At 35.9% G+C, this 14469-nt stretch overlaps 1 protein-coding gene and 1 non-coding gene across 3 annotated transcripts in view; both read right to left on the reverse strand.

The window, feature by feature from the left end:
• The window catches only part of ARHGAP24 (Rho GTPase activating protein 24), a 516663-nt gene that overhangs the window by 440139 nt on the left and 62055 nt on the right, over positions 1-14469 (reverse strand). The window lies entirely within an intron of this gene.
• Positions 2817-2921, reverse strand: LOC122890739. The gene has a single exon (XR_006381168.1). It is a non-coding gene; the product is annotated as a U6 spliceosomal RNA (small nuclear RNA).

The raw sequence follows: 14469 nt of genomic DNA on the forward strand, positions 1-14469 counted from the left end.
ATAGCACTAGAAGACATGTAAGCATATTCCTGCAGATCTGACATTCTATGCCCAAGAAAATAAATAAATAAATAAATAAATAAAAGAGGTCTGCCATAGGATGTTCACTGACCAACCTGATCATGGGCTAGGTCACGGTTAAGTCTATAAAGTTACAGGTTTATTTTTATTTTTATTATTTCCCAGAACATTTCTTCAATAACTGCAATTATTTTTTTTTAAAGATTTTATTTATTTATTTGTCAGAGAGAGAGCGAGAGTGAGCACAGGCAGACAGAGTGGAAGGCAGAGTCAGAGGGAGAAGCAGGCTCCCCACAGAGCAAGGAACCCGATGTGGGACTTGATCCCAGGAAACTGGGATCATGACCTGAGCCGAAGGCAGCTGCTTAACCAACTGAGCCACCCAGGTGTCCCAATAACTGCAATTATTTACTTGATTTAGAACTTGAAACTCTTTTTTTTTTTTTAGAAACTCTTTTTAATATACTAAATGTTTAAGTAATTTCAGACTTGACATTTCGCTCTTTCTTGGTCTCCCTCTGTCTCTGTTGTTTTTTCTCCATGAGAAGGCACAGGCAAAGGCCATGTGAGCACACACTGAAAAAGTGGTTTCCTGAAAGCCAAGAAAAGAACCTTTCCAGAATTCAACCATCCTGGCACTTTGCTCTTGGACCTCCAGCCTCCAGAACTGTGAGAAAATAAATTTCTGTTGCTTAAGCCACCCAGTCTATGACAGCTTGTTATGACAACCAGAGCAGATTAAGACAATGTGTATTTACAAAAAAATATACATATATAAGGAGACTTTAAAGAATTCACTCTTCATATCTTGGGGTAAGGTTAGCTGCTAACAAAAGAAAACAAGTGACTGAAAAATAGTTCAGTCTCTGCCCTTCAATCTCCAGCACACCACCTCTTCCTTTGAAGAATGAATCAAACTGTGGTATCTACAAGGGAATCAGTGTTCTAAGTCCAAGAATGCAGAGGATCTAGTGTAGACCATTTTAGCTCTGAGATAAATTCCAGGAGCCTAAATCTGTTTTTAGAAAGTGTACCTTGAAAGGAGCTTTGGGTTTTCACAAAGGGTTGTTCTCACTGCCTGGACTTCACAGGGAATCTTTATTCATCCTCCTGCTCTTCTGCAAACACTTCCCTGTCATCCCCAGTCTGGACATTTCCCTTCCATGAGTTCCCACATCACTGACAATAAGCTTTATTCCAGGTGGGCCACATGCTTACTACTCTTCAGTCTTTGACACCATAACACATTATGGAAATGGGCTCCCTGTAAGCCCCAGACTAATTGCTTATACTGAATATTCAAAGGTTTGTTGCATGAACATAAATAAATGAAGAAATGTGTGACTGAACAAAAATATCAGTCTTTGGGGGCTACTAGAATTGGCCCCAGAGGCCTCAAGGCTGCTCAGAGTATAGGGCAAAATTCCGAAAACATTTCATTTTACTAAACACCAGTGCAAAAACCTCAATCCAAAGTCTCCCACCTAATACTAACCCTTTAAGTTTTTAGTAGTTTAAGGCTAAAACGAACTTCAGAATCTACTGAGCAAAAAAAATTTCCATTTGTCTCTCTGGATGTTACCCTTAATCATAATTTGAATTAAAAATAAAGAAACATTTCTTCCTAAGAGTTTATGTGTGAAGAAAACAAAGGAATTGAATAAAGTGCAATGGTTATGAAAATGAAGTTTAAAACAGTCACCAAAAGAGCCCACCTGGGGAAACTGTAATGGTAATAATTTTATAAATGTATAGTTCTTTTCCTGAGGAAACACTAAATATCCTATTCCTTGATTCATTTGAAATTAAATTGTCCAAAACATCATAGACTAGACAATACTAGAAAAATTATGTAGATGTGGGATTGGAATAGGAATATCAATCTACATTTTATATTTTAAGCTTCAATATTTCCATCATCATTTGGTGAGAAATCAAAATGATTTAGTAAGATGAACCATTTTTAAAAAGCCCCCCAAAGTATTTATTTTGTTTTTGTTTTATGTTAAATGCTTCACACTCTATAGAAAGAATCCGCTCTCTCTTAAGGGGGTCTTAAATTAGACAGGGAGAAAAGTATTTTACCACATACTTAGATGTGTCTCTCACCACCACATCACTATTTGAAGGATAAGTACAACAACAAAAAAAAATCATTGGAATTCCCAATGCTGATAACCTGAGCAGAAACAAAAATCAAATCAAAACAAATACTTTACCTTCAAAGATATTAAGGGAGAAATGACAGATATATGGCAACCATCCAGATATTCTTCAACCTCACTCACTGCAGACATTGTTAATTAATCACAGTTCTCTTTCCTGTGGAACCTAAGATCCCCCCCAGATGTTTCAGAACAACACTGTGGATGGTCACAATCCATCAATCATGTATGAAAACAAGAGGGAGGCTCTTTGTTACTTGAATTCTGTAAACAAACCAAGAACTGAAGGTGTCCTTCTAATATAAAAGAGAAATTCAGCTGCTCTACAAAAGAGAATGACATTTGAAATGGGAAAAGAAAAGAAAGTCACCTTCTTCACTGTTCTTTTTTTTTTTTTAATTGAGATACAATTGACATAATGTTATATTCATTTTAGGCATAGAATGTATTGATTCAGTATTTATATACCTTGCAAAATGATCACCACAGTAAGTCCAGTTAACATCCATCACCACATACAGTTACAAAATATTTTTCTCCTAATGAGAAATATCAGAATCCACTCTACTAGCGGTTTTCAAATATGCAATGTTGTATTATTAACTATAGTCACTATGCTGTGGATTACTGAAAAATACAGAACATGTCATGAACTTGCATGTCTATCTTTACACAAGGACCATGCTATCTTCTCTGTATTGCTTCAATTTTAGTATATGTACTGCTGAAGCAAACTCTGAAGTCAACTTTTCTTAATGGTTGGAAATAATAGCTCACTGAGAGCTTTAAGACAGCAACTACCATTGTATCACATGGCCGCAAAGAAGAAAGAAAACGGATCTTAAGCAGGGAAAAGGTTGAATGTTCCTATTTTATAGTAATCCCATTTATGACTAGATCCCTAAAAACAGGATCAGAAAAAAAAAAAATAGGATCAGAAACCTGACTTTATAAACATCTCAATTTTTAAGCTTTTGTGTGTTCCTTTTCCCCCTCACTCATTGCTCATTAGTAAAACCTTTTTTGAAAAGCTGTCTCAAGGAACAATGAAGTTGTCCACACTTAAATCTGAAAAATAATGGGATTATAATACCTAAATGAAGGGGGAGCAATAGCAGCAATGAAGGATGGCTTTTGTACATAGTGGAAAGAGTGGGAAGAGCCAAGATAAAGCAAGTGGAATGTTGAGCAAGACAGCATTGGGGGGGGGGGACTAGGGGGCAGAGGGTTGCGGGGGACATAATACCTTCTCAGCTGGGTCCTCCCCACAGTAGGGAAATGACCTCGGGGTTTACCATTTATAGAGTTTCTCCATCTCTTTCCTCTGATGATCACCTTTTTAAGCTTACATAAAAGCTTGTATAAAATACTACTTTTAATGTCAGATTCCTTTAGTGAGTCTAACCTAGGAAAATCAGGTATATTGTTAATTACATTATCATTTCAGGGCTCTCTAAGGGGCAGCTTTTTATTCAACCACACTTCAAAGAAAATACTTTATGAGTAGGTAACTTTGGCCGGGTATAGTCATTTGTCTGTGATGAAGTTTCAGGTTTTCTTCAAATGCAAGCTTTGAGGTACTTAATGATTTCCAATAAGGACCACTTCTTCTTTGTCAATTAATCCTGCGTGGTGAACATCATCAGCCCTGCTTTATAAGCTCTGGAAAACAACTAGGTACTCTGAGTATATAAATCTTGTCCTAATCACTGAGCCACAGTTGCTCTCCCAATGGTTTATTACATTGAGGTACTGACAATGCAATTTTTTCATTAGAATTTGAAGAAAGTGGAGGGATGTCACAGAAAAAAAAATCTAACTGCTATTCTACTTTATTCAGCATCATTCACATTATGATGGACTTTGATATGTTCAACTTTGATCTTGGATGAGGTATCATTATGCTCATATAATTTGAACACATTTTAGTTCTTCAAAATATCAAATTAATTTACACTCTAGTTTTAGATAAGCTGAATTGAAACCTAGCTTTATCGCCCCCTGAACATATTTAATTAGCAGTTCAGTGAAAGATAACTAAATCCTAAACATTAAAAAAAAAATTAAATAGGAAGCGTGGCAGGACATATGTTATTTGGAACTCCCTGAAGCTTATCTTTGTGGAACTGTCCTTCCCTCACGCCATGTTGTGTCAGATCATAGCAGCAAACCACTGCCACAGGATAGGCATGGATGTGATTATGTAGAGTTCCTAAGCACCACCCCCTCCCCAAACAGTGACCAGCCCAAGGAGGGGGCATGTGATGGAAGCAGTGCCAAGTGGAGTCCTTCCTCAGGTCACTTACAGAGACACTAGAAGGATCACGAAATTACCTTCTGTGTATTCAAAGTTGAGGCAACTAATATACATGTTGAACAAAATGGAAAGCCAGATTTCTCACTGTTGGAAGAGAAAGTTAACAAATATGGGAAGAAAAGAATGTGTCCTGTGGTTTGGGATCAGAATTAGAGGTATCAGTGTGGAGTCACAGTTTTTATTTTTTAATAAAATAGTTGTATATAGTTAAGGCATACAGTATGATGATTTGTGTACATACACATATAAATGAGAACTACAGATAAGCTAATTCACATATCATCTCAACAGTTACCATTTGCTTGTGTGTGACAAAAGCATCTAAATCCACTCTCAGCAAATTTCTAGTATCTAATAAAGTATTATGAATTACAGTCAACATACCATATATTAGAACTCTAGACTTATTCATCCTATATAACTGCAACTCTGTACCCTTTGACAAACTTCTCATGGTTTTAAACAGATAGATGCAAAGGTACAGAAACAGAGACATATATTTAGAGCCGTCTGTGGAGAGAGCCTAGAAGTAATAATATACCAGTAACAAGGAATGAGTGGATCTTAACTTCTAAATGCTATTTACCTTGAAATGGAATCATGGCTACTTAGGTAAAAAGCTGACCCCAGGGATTAGTCAAAAAAAGAACAAGATGATCCTAGGATAACATGTGTCAGAAAGTAAGAAAATACTCAGGTATAATGGGAAAATTGCAAAAGGACACAGAAGCTCATTTAAAATTGTTTTCACTGGCCAAATATAGGACTGAAAAATAATAACAGATGATACCTGTAGAATAAAACAAGAATACACGGGGATGACTGTGTGGCTCAGTCAGTTAAGTGTCTGCCTTCAGCTCAAGACATGATCCCAGGGTCATGGGATTGAGCCCCAGGTCTGGCTCCCTGCTCAGCAGAGAATCTGCTTCTTCCACCCTTCTCCCTCTGTCCTTCCTCCTTGCTTGTGCTTTCCCTTTCTGTCTTAAATAAATAAATAAATAAAATCTTAAAAAAAAAAAAAAAGAACACATGAGTTCTATTGATATAATAGATGGATAGATGGATAAGTAAGCCAAAGAAGTGAGAAATCTCTTTTTTCCAATACAATGTCAATAAATATGAAAGCAATAACAAAGTTGTAAATTATCAATGGAAACAAAAAATTAGTGGGGAAAGGTCTGTTGGGGAAATATATTTATATAATCTCAAAGTATCTCCCACAAATGAGTCATTATTTAGAAAAGTTAAAACAGTAACTTTCCCACTGAGAACTCCGGAAGACCCAATGTGATCAAAGTTTACAGCATCAGTGTTGGAATAAGCTGACATCTTGCACCTATTGATGTGATGCTCAAGGAAGGACACATTTTCCATCATTTCTGTTACGTTCCCACCCAAGATGTGTAATCTGAACCTAATCCTGAGGAAACACCACAGAAGCCCAAACTGAAGGACATTCTACAAAATAACTAGTCTTCAAAAATCTCAAGGTACAAAAGAAGACAGAAAAAGGTAAGAGCTTCTTACATTCTCTGGAACAGATCACATACTGGGTATTTTTTCTGGCTCAGGATACACAAGCCAGGGTCAATCTTTGTGTTTAATTGTCAGTCATGTCTCTTCAATGTACTTTCATTTAGAACAATCTCTTACCTTTTTTTTTTTATTTTAAATTTAAAATCAAGTTAGTTAACATACAGGGTAATAGTGGTTTCAGGAGTAGAATTTAGTGATTCATCACTTATGCACAACATCCAGTGCTCATCCCAAAAGAGCCCTCCTTAATGCCCATCACCCATTTAGTGCATCCCTCCACGCTTCTCCCCTAAAGCAACCCTGTTTGTTTTCTATAATTAACAGTCTCTCATAAGTTGCCTACTTACTTTTATCTTATTTTATTTTTCCTTCCCTTCCCCTATGTTCAATTGTTTTGTTTCTTAAATTCCACATATAAGGGAAATCAGATGGTATTTGTCTTATTCTGACTGACTTACTTCACTTAGACTAATAACTCCAGTTCCAACCACGTCACTGTAAATGGGAAGATTTCATTCTTTTTGATGGCTGAATAATATTTCATTATATATATATGTATATATATATATACACACACAAAAAAAAACACAGTACCCATATACATGTAAATTTAAATATACACTGGATTAGATTATTGTATCAACATTAAATTTTCTCATTTCTAGTAGTAGTAATTGCAGTTATGACATAATTGCAGCTAACCCTTAGGAAATGCACACTCAAGCATTTATAAATGGATAAGATGTCTCCAATTTATTTTCCAAATATTCAAAAACAAAATCATAAATAAACAAGACAGATATACAGATGGAACGATAAAGCAAATGGAACAGAATGCCAGCAGTTGGTGAGTCTGGGTAAAAGGTGTTTAGGAGTTCCTAGCACTATTCTTATAACTTTTCCGTAAGTGGAAAAGTATTTCAAAATTTAAAAATATACAGCATATATAGCTTAATATAAGAACACACAAAGGAGAGGCAAACACTTCCTCCTTGGACTACCACCACCAGGTTTCAAGTATGCTATTGTCAAAGGGTACTGCACTAGAAGTTAGTAAACATGGCTTCTGAATTAGTTACCTGAACTTGAAAAAGTCATTTGATTCTCTCAGCCTCTGTCCTCTGATCCTCAAGAACAAAAGGCTGACAGAACTATTTGATATCTAAAATTTCTGTTAATTATAAAATATCGTGATTCTTCAAAATGGTCTCTTAATAACGTTGTACTTCCAAAAATGTCATGATTAGTAGGACAAATTTTCTAGTTCAGTTACAGTGAATAGTTATAAAGATAAAAGGGCAAAAAGTAGCATAGAAGGCTTGTCTATTTCTGGCTCATTATGGAATTGCTGTGCTGGTTTAGCATCTAATTGTTTTATTTGAAAATGCCACACCTTAATTTAGAAGACTATAAAAAACATTAACTACCACTGAAAATCTGTATATGACGCTCTCTCCACTTTAATTTTGTCAAGGTTTTTTTATTTTTTTATTTTTTTGTTTTTTTAATTTATTTTTTATTTTCAGCATAACAGTATTCATTATTTTTGCACCACACCCAGTGCTCCATGCAATCCGTGCTCTCTATAATACCCACCACCTGGTACCCCAACCTCCCACCCCCCGCCCCTTCAAAACCCTCAGATTGTTTTTCAGAGTCCCTAGTCTCTCATGGCTCATCTCCCCTTCCAATTTCCCCCAACTCCCTTCTCTTCTCTAACTCCCCATGTCCTCCATGCTATTTGTTATGCTCCACAAATAAGTGAAATCATATGGTAACTGACTCTCTCTGCTTGACTTATTTCACTCAGCATAATCTCTTCCAGTCCTGTCCATGTTGCTAAAAAAGTTGGGTATTCGTCCTTTCTGACGGAGGCAAGGTTTTTTTAATTAGAGAAAAAGAGAGCACGGGAGCAGGGAGGGAGGGACACAAGGGGAGGGAGAGGGACAAGCAGACTCCCCACTAAGCACAGAGGCAGCATGGGACTTGATCTCAGGACTCTGAAACCATGACCTGAGCTGAAATCAAGAGCTGGCCACCTAACCAACTGAGCCACCAAGGAGCCCCTACTTTCTCTTTACTTTCAGATAGAAATATGATTTTTACTTGCTTAATAAATAATATGTAGGGTTCGCATATGCTCAGCTCACTATTCTAAGTGATATATATACACAAATACATATGTGCATATGTGTGTATGCTTTAATCTTCACAACTCTGTGAAGTAAGTACAATTATTACTTTCACTTCACAGATGGGGGAACTAGGGGACTGGAAATACCTACGGTGCTACTGATGATAAGTGGCTGTTTAGAAACAGCCATACATTTGAGCCTAGGCAGTGTGGCTGCAGAGGCTGTGTTCTTAAACATCACTCTAAACTGCTTCTCAATTGTTATATAATAAGCTCTAGCAGAGGCCCATAAATTCAAAAATTCCATGAGAAAAAGTGCCAAAATTGAGTTTTTATGCCAATTTTATGCCAAAATCAAGTACCTGGAGACACATATATATCCATGTGTCTACATATCTAAATCTATAGATCTAGATATGCCTATATAGATAGGTGTATATATACATATGTATGTGTGTATATATACACACACATGTGTATATGTGTGTGTATCTATATCTATCTATATATATCTCCATCCATCCATATAGACATATATGGCATATATGGAATATATATAGCAGTATATGGGTGTGTGTGTGGGTGTGTGCGTGTGTGTAGTGTTCATATGTATATATGACTACTAAAGACATACACATATATACATATATATGTCTTAGAAAATAAGACTATATATAATAACACTGACATATATATGTATTACTAAAATATTCTTATCTTGGTATATATGCACATATATTTCGAGTTTTTACTTGAAATTTTTTGCAGACCCTTCCACATGGAACTTGTGCCACATCGACCTGCTGCTCTTTCTCCTTTGGCAGCATGGAAGCAGTCAAGTGGAAGAACTCAGAAGCTGCCGTGTGTGTTCTCGGCAGAGGCCAGCAAATAAAGCCCAGCTATGCTACAGCACACTGGATATTCTCAACCCAGGGGAAAAAGAATAAGGCTCTGTGTGCTTAGTCCTTTACGAAGAGAAAATTAGCAATGAAAGTGACAAATTCCTTTTTACCTTTAAAAAAGGAACCATAGAGCTCAGTGTCATTTCAGTTGGAAAAGGACAAAGTTATTAACTCCTAAGAATTTTATTACAGCATGACTAACACATATTCTCTCACTCCAGGTGCCAACATCTGTAGGCATGGGCTTAGCTCAATTGGGCCTCACCAGACACTGGAAAATTTACCTTTCATGGGGAAAAAATGGGGGGGGGTCATGAGAAAAAATAAAGGTGAACAACTGTTAAGCAAGCATGCTTTTAAATGGAGGGATGCCTGGGTGGCTCAGTCCTTAAGCACCTGCCTTCTGCTACTGCCACGATCCCAGGGTCCTAGGATCTGAGCCTATATAGGGCCCCCTGCTCAGCGGGGAGTTCTCACTCTCCCACTCCCCTTGCTTGTGTTCCCTCTCTAGCTGTCTCCCTCTCTCTGTCAAATAAATAAATAAAAACTTTTTTTTTTTACAAATGGCAATAGAATTATCTGAGGGAAAGACAAGACAGGGAGTTATGGCAACAGTAAGAAATGGAAGCCATCATAGTTGAACATTTCTAACACATTATCTTGCAAATAATAATCATCATCAATATTTATACATAGGCCATTTCGTAAGTCCCATATATTCCATGTAATTTCATATAATCTTGACAAACAGAATTTTTAAGAAGTATGACTGATGTCCCTGCTATATATATAGGATCCAGGAGGCTAAGGTAACTTGCTCAAGCCATACACTAACAAGTGTCTGAGCAGTTATTATTTTACTCTGGATTGTGAAGAGTTTTTCCCCCCACTAAATGACATTGTTGCCTATTATACCATCACCTTATACAGACCAACACATTTATTACTAGAATTCCTAAAAAATGAAGGAACAAAAAAAGTAGTACTGGAACAAAGTGTAGGTACTTAAATATTTATTATACCATAGCTTAAAATTATTATAAAAACTCATAAGACAACATTAACAGACCCTTGAGGAAATACTCTAATAGTATTTCTTCTCATAGAGTCGCTTTAAGATTTCAAGAATTTAAACATAAAATGAAAACATTGCATAAAGGGTCACATAAAAATTCAAGTCTTAGCACAACCTAAATTACAATCTCAGAGTAAAAAGAAACATGAAACAAATGTAAGGATGGTAGAAAATTCTGCTTTCCAACATGGTTATGAAATGTAACATTCAAGTTAATCAAATATGAAGTCCCATTATGTGTCTTTTTTTAAATTGCTGTCTTTTGTAACATGAATAGATGGCCAATTTCCAAGTAATTAGGAAAAACAATCATACTTGTCAAAAAAACTATTGCAAACACAAGTCAGGCTTGCTTTGAGACCCAGAAGCCATTCTCATGATGCTCAAGGTCATTTATCAGGATTTTTTTCCTTAACAGAACACAAAATAATCCAGATTCAGTCACTATTTCTTTCGCTTTTCCAGCTATTTCAACAGTTATGGTATCATTCTTCCTGCTTCCCTACAAAAACATTTTTTCCTGTCCTCCCCCATTCCCTATCTCCTACCTGGCTCTGCTCCACTCACCACCAGGCCTTTGCCTCACATCTAGACGATGACTTCATTCTATTCCCCAATTACATGCTTCTACGGGCTCTTCTCCAGTGTCACTGTCATACTGATTGTTCCAAGCATGTATTTTATATGGTCCAGAACCTTCAAGAACTGCATCCTATTTAAACTTAGCTCATTTTCAAAGTATCATAATCTAATTTGGTTTACTTTCCCAATTTATTGTTTATTACTCCCCCAACAAATGCCTTGGGAAGCAGTCGTCCAAACCTGTGTACTAAATTTAACCCAAGCATACAGCGCTTATTCTTACCTCTTTTGGAACTTACTACAACTAAAATCATCATCATCATTATCAACAACAGTGAACACATGTATTACTTAGTATGTACCAGGCAATGTCATAAATGCTTTATACATTGTAACTCACGAAATCCTCACAATATCCTTGTGAAGTAGATGCTGTTGTCATCATCCTCATTTTATGGAAGGTCCAAAATAGTCAAGTAACTCAAGCGAGGTCATACAGTGAGTAAACAGTAGAGCCAGAATTCAAGCCAGGCAGTTTGCTTTCAGATTCTAACTCAACCACTGTCTATATGCCTCTTCATTAGCCATTAGTTCAATGTACTCATTGTCACTAACATAATTAGATATTAATTATTTCACATGTTACTTGTATCTCTTTCATAAATTATGAAATTATACTGTTTTATTTCTTTTAGAGGCCCCTGAATACTAGAAATACAGTTAGCCTGAAACAAATATTTCCAAGGGAGACCATTTTATTCAAAGTATAAGTATTATGAAAACCAGAAATTCAAAAACTATAGTTAGTCAAAAGGTACAGAACCAAGCTTGCTCTCGCCAACAAAGTTTTCTGAATCAGGACTCGCCTGCGCCAAGAGCAGTGAGAGGATGAAGACTGGGGTATGGGCTGGGCAGTAGCTGTTTGAGGATTTCTGTATCGGGGGAGCCTACAGAACAGCTTTCTGCTTGTGGGGGGAATGATCAGAGAGTCACAGTCTTTGAAGCTCTAGTTGCCAAACCAGTACACTTATCCATACGGTAGACTGTAAATCGATAAAAGTAGCAGCATTTCCCTAAACATGATCTTACTATCGACAAAAGACTGGGAAAACATAAATAACCCATATTAGTTAAATTATTATTTATTTTTTAAGTATGGGAGGAGGGCACACAGCACCTCACCAACCCATCAAAACATTATGGTGCCACTAGGGACCGATCATGCTGATGACCTGAAGGAAGAGTTGAGTTTTGGGGATGCTTAAAATTAGAAAAGTCACTTCTCTCACTTTCAAATGAAGTATAAAACTTTTTAAAAGAAAAACCTCTTATTCATGGAAGTACATATATAAAAGTTCAAGACCAGCCGCTTGAATAGAACTCTGGTTTCTTTTTAACAGGGCATGAAGCCAAGCCTTCTATACTCTTCCATGCCCTAGAGAAGAGATTCATTCTTTGAGGTCCACCTCAGATGTCAACTCATCTAGGAAGTTTTCTTTTGCTTAATTAATCACTCCTTCTTCTGTACTATAATAGCATTTTATAAATATCTCTATTGGGTTACATATAATAACTACTACTTAAAAAAATGTGCTGATCTTGACTTCTAGACTGTTACCAACCCAAATGTATGTCAACAAGTGAACATAAACCAATCTGATACAATCATGCCATTAGTACAACTCAGCAATAAAAGGAACTGATTATTAATTTGTGAAACAGCATGGATAGTATTCAAAAACATTATGCTAAGCTACAGAAATCAGACACAAAAGAATACATACTGTTGTCAAGAATTGTAAGATTTGAGATTGAATACAGTGCGTGAACTTTTAAGTTTCAGGTTTGCTGGCACAAGACAGAAGACTTCTGGGTCAAAGACAAAGGACTTTATTACTCACAGCAATAGGATTAGCCACATTATCACACTTGCACAGTGAGTTGTGTTGTAGGAGAAGAAGGTGGGAGTTATGGGAATCTGAATCTATTACAGTGGGCAGGAAGCCTACCTGATCCGTGCCCTACAAAAGCACATTATCTTTAACACACTGGACAACAACAAACTTGCCCTTTTTTCAGGAGGAAGACAGTACCTCTAGCTTCCAAGATTATACACTACACCAATACCTTAAGAAAAATAGTCCTGAACAAAAGCAGTCACTACCTCTGCTCACAGACACGGAGAACTATGAAAGAGTCAAGAGCATTGTCTCCTAATAACAGTATGTTTTCACTCAAAACATTTCTGGAAAGGCAACCTTAGTCTATGTGGGGAAAAAATCAGAATAGTCATTGTTTGGAGCCAGAGGTGACTACGACTATATAGGATCACAAGGGATATTTCTAGGGTAAAGGGGTGTTATATATTTTATATAGGGTGATGGTTGCTTGGATATATATGTGTATATATAAATATATATAATATATATATAATATATATATATATGTCAAATTCATCAAACTGTACACATAAAATTTTAAGTAAAGAATATATAAATTATGTATGTACCATTTGGGTATGTAAATTAGACCAAAATAAAACATATAAAAAACATCTTGATCATAACTTCTAGACTGCTATCATCTACAAGGAAAGGACTGTGTCTTATTTATCTATTTTACTGATTACCGAGAAGAAATTAGCTGAGTATTCTTAGTAGGTGTTCATAAAATTTGGTTGCATTGAATTATTACTATGGTATAAAATGGGTCTCTAAGGTATATATAAACCTAATGATAATCTTATATCAAAAACCACTAATAAATATACAAAGAATAAAGAGAAAGAAACTCAAATATATCACTAAGTAAAATCATCAAGAAAAGAAAGGGAGAAAGACAAGAAAGGATCAGAGAAAATCTTCAGAAACAACCACAAAAGAAGTAATAAAATGGCAATAAATACACATCTACCAAGAATTACTTCAAATGTAAATTGTCTAAATGCTCTAATTAAAAGACATAGGGTGGTAGATGGATTAAAAAAACAAGACCCATCAATATACTACCTACAAAAAAACCATTTAGACCTAAAGACACATGCAGATTGAAAGTGAGAGGCTGGAAGAACATCTATCATGCAAACGCATATCAAAAGAAAGCCAGAGTAGCAATACTTGTACTGGACAAGATAAATTTTAAAACAAAGACTATAAGAGGCAAAGGACACTATATAATAATAAAGGGACAATTCAACAAGAAGATATAACAATTGTAAATATCTGTACACCCAACATATGAGCACCCAAATGTATGAAACAGTTAAGAAACTAGTTATTAATAAAGGAAAATTTAATAAAGGAACTAATTATTAATGATACAATAATAGTAGAGGACTTTAACACATACATACACACATCCAACTTACAGCAATGGATAGGTCATCTAAACAGAACAACAAGTAAATGATGGCTTTGAATGACACACTGGATCAGATGGACTTCACAGATATATTCAGAACATTCCATCCTAAAACAGCAGAATACTCATTCTTTTCAAGTGCACATGGAACATTCTCCAGAATAGATCTCACAGCAGCCCACAAAATAAACCTCAACAAATTCAAGAAGATCAAAATCATAACATGCACATTTTCTATAGCACTATAAAACTAGAAGTCAACCACAAGAACAAACATGGAAAGACCACAAATACATGGAGGTTAAAAAGTATGCTGCTAAACAATGGATGGGTCAGCCAGAAAACCAAAGAAGAAATTAAAAAGGACACGAAACAAA

Source organism: Neovison vison, chromosome 11, assembly GCF_020171115.1.
Source record: "Neovison vison isolate M4711 chromosome 11, ASM_NN_V1, whole genome shotgun sequence".
Lineage (NCBI taxonomy): Eukaryota > Metazoa > Chordata > Mammalia > Carnivora > Mustelidae > Neogale > Neogale vison.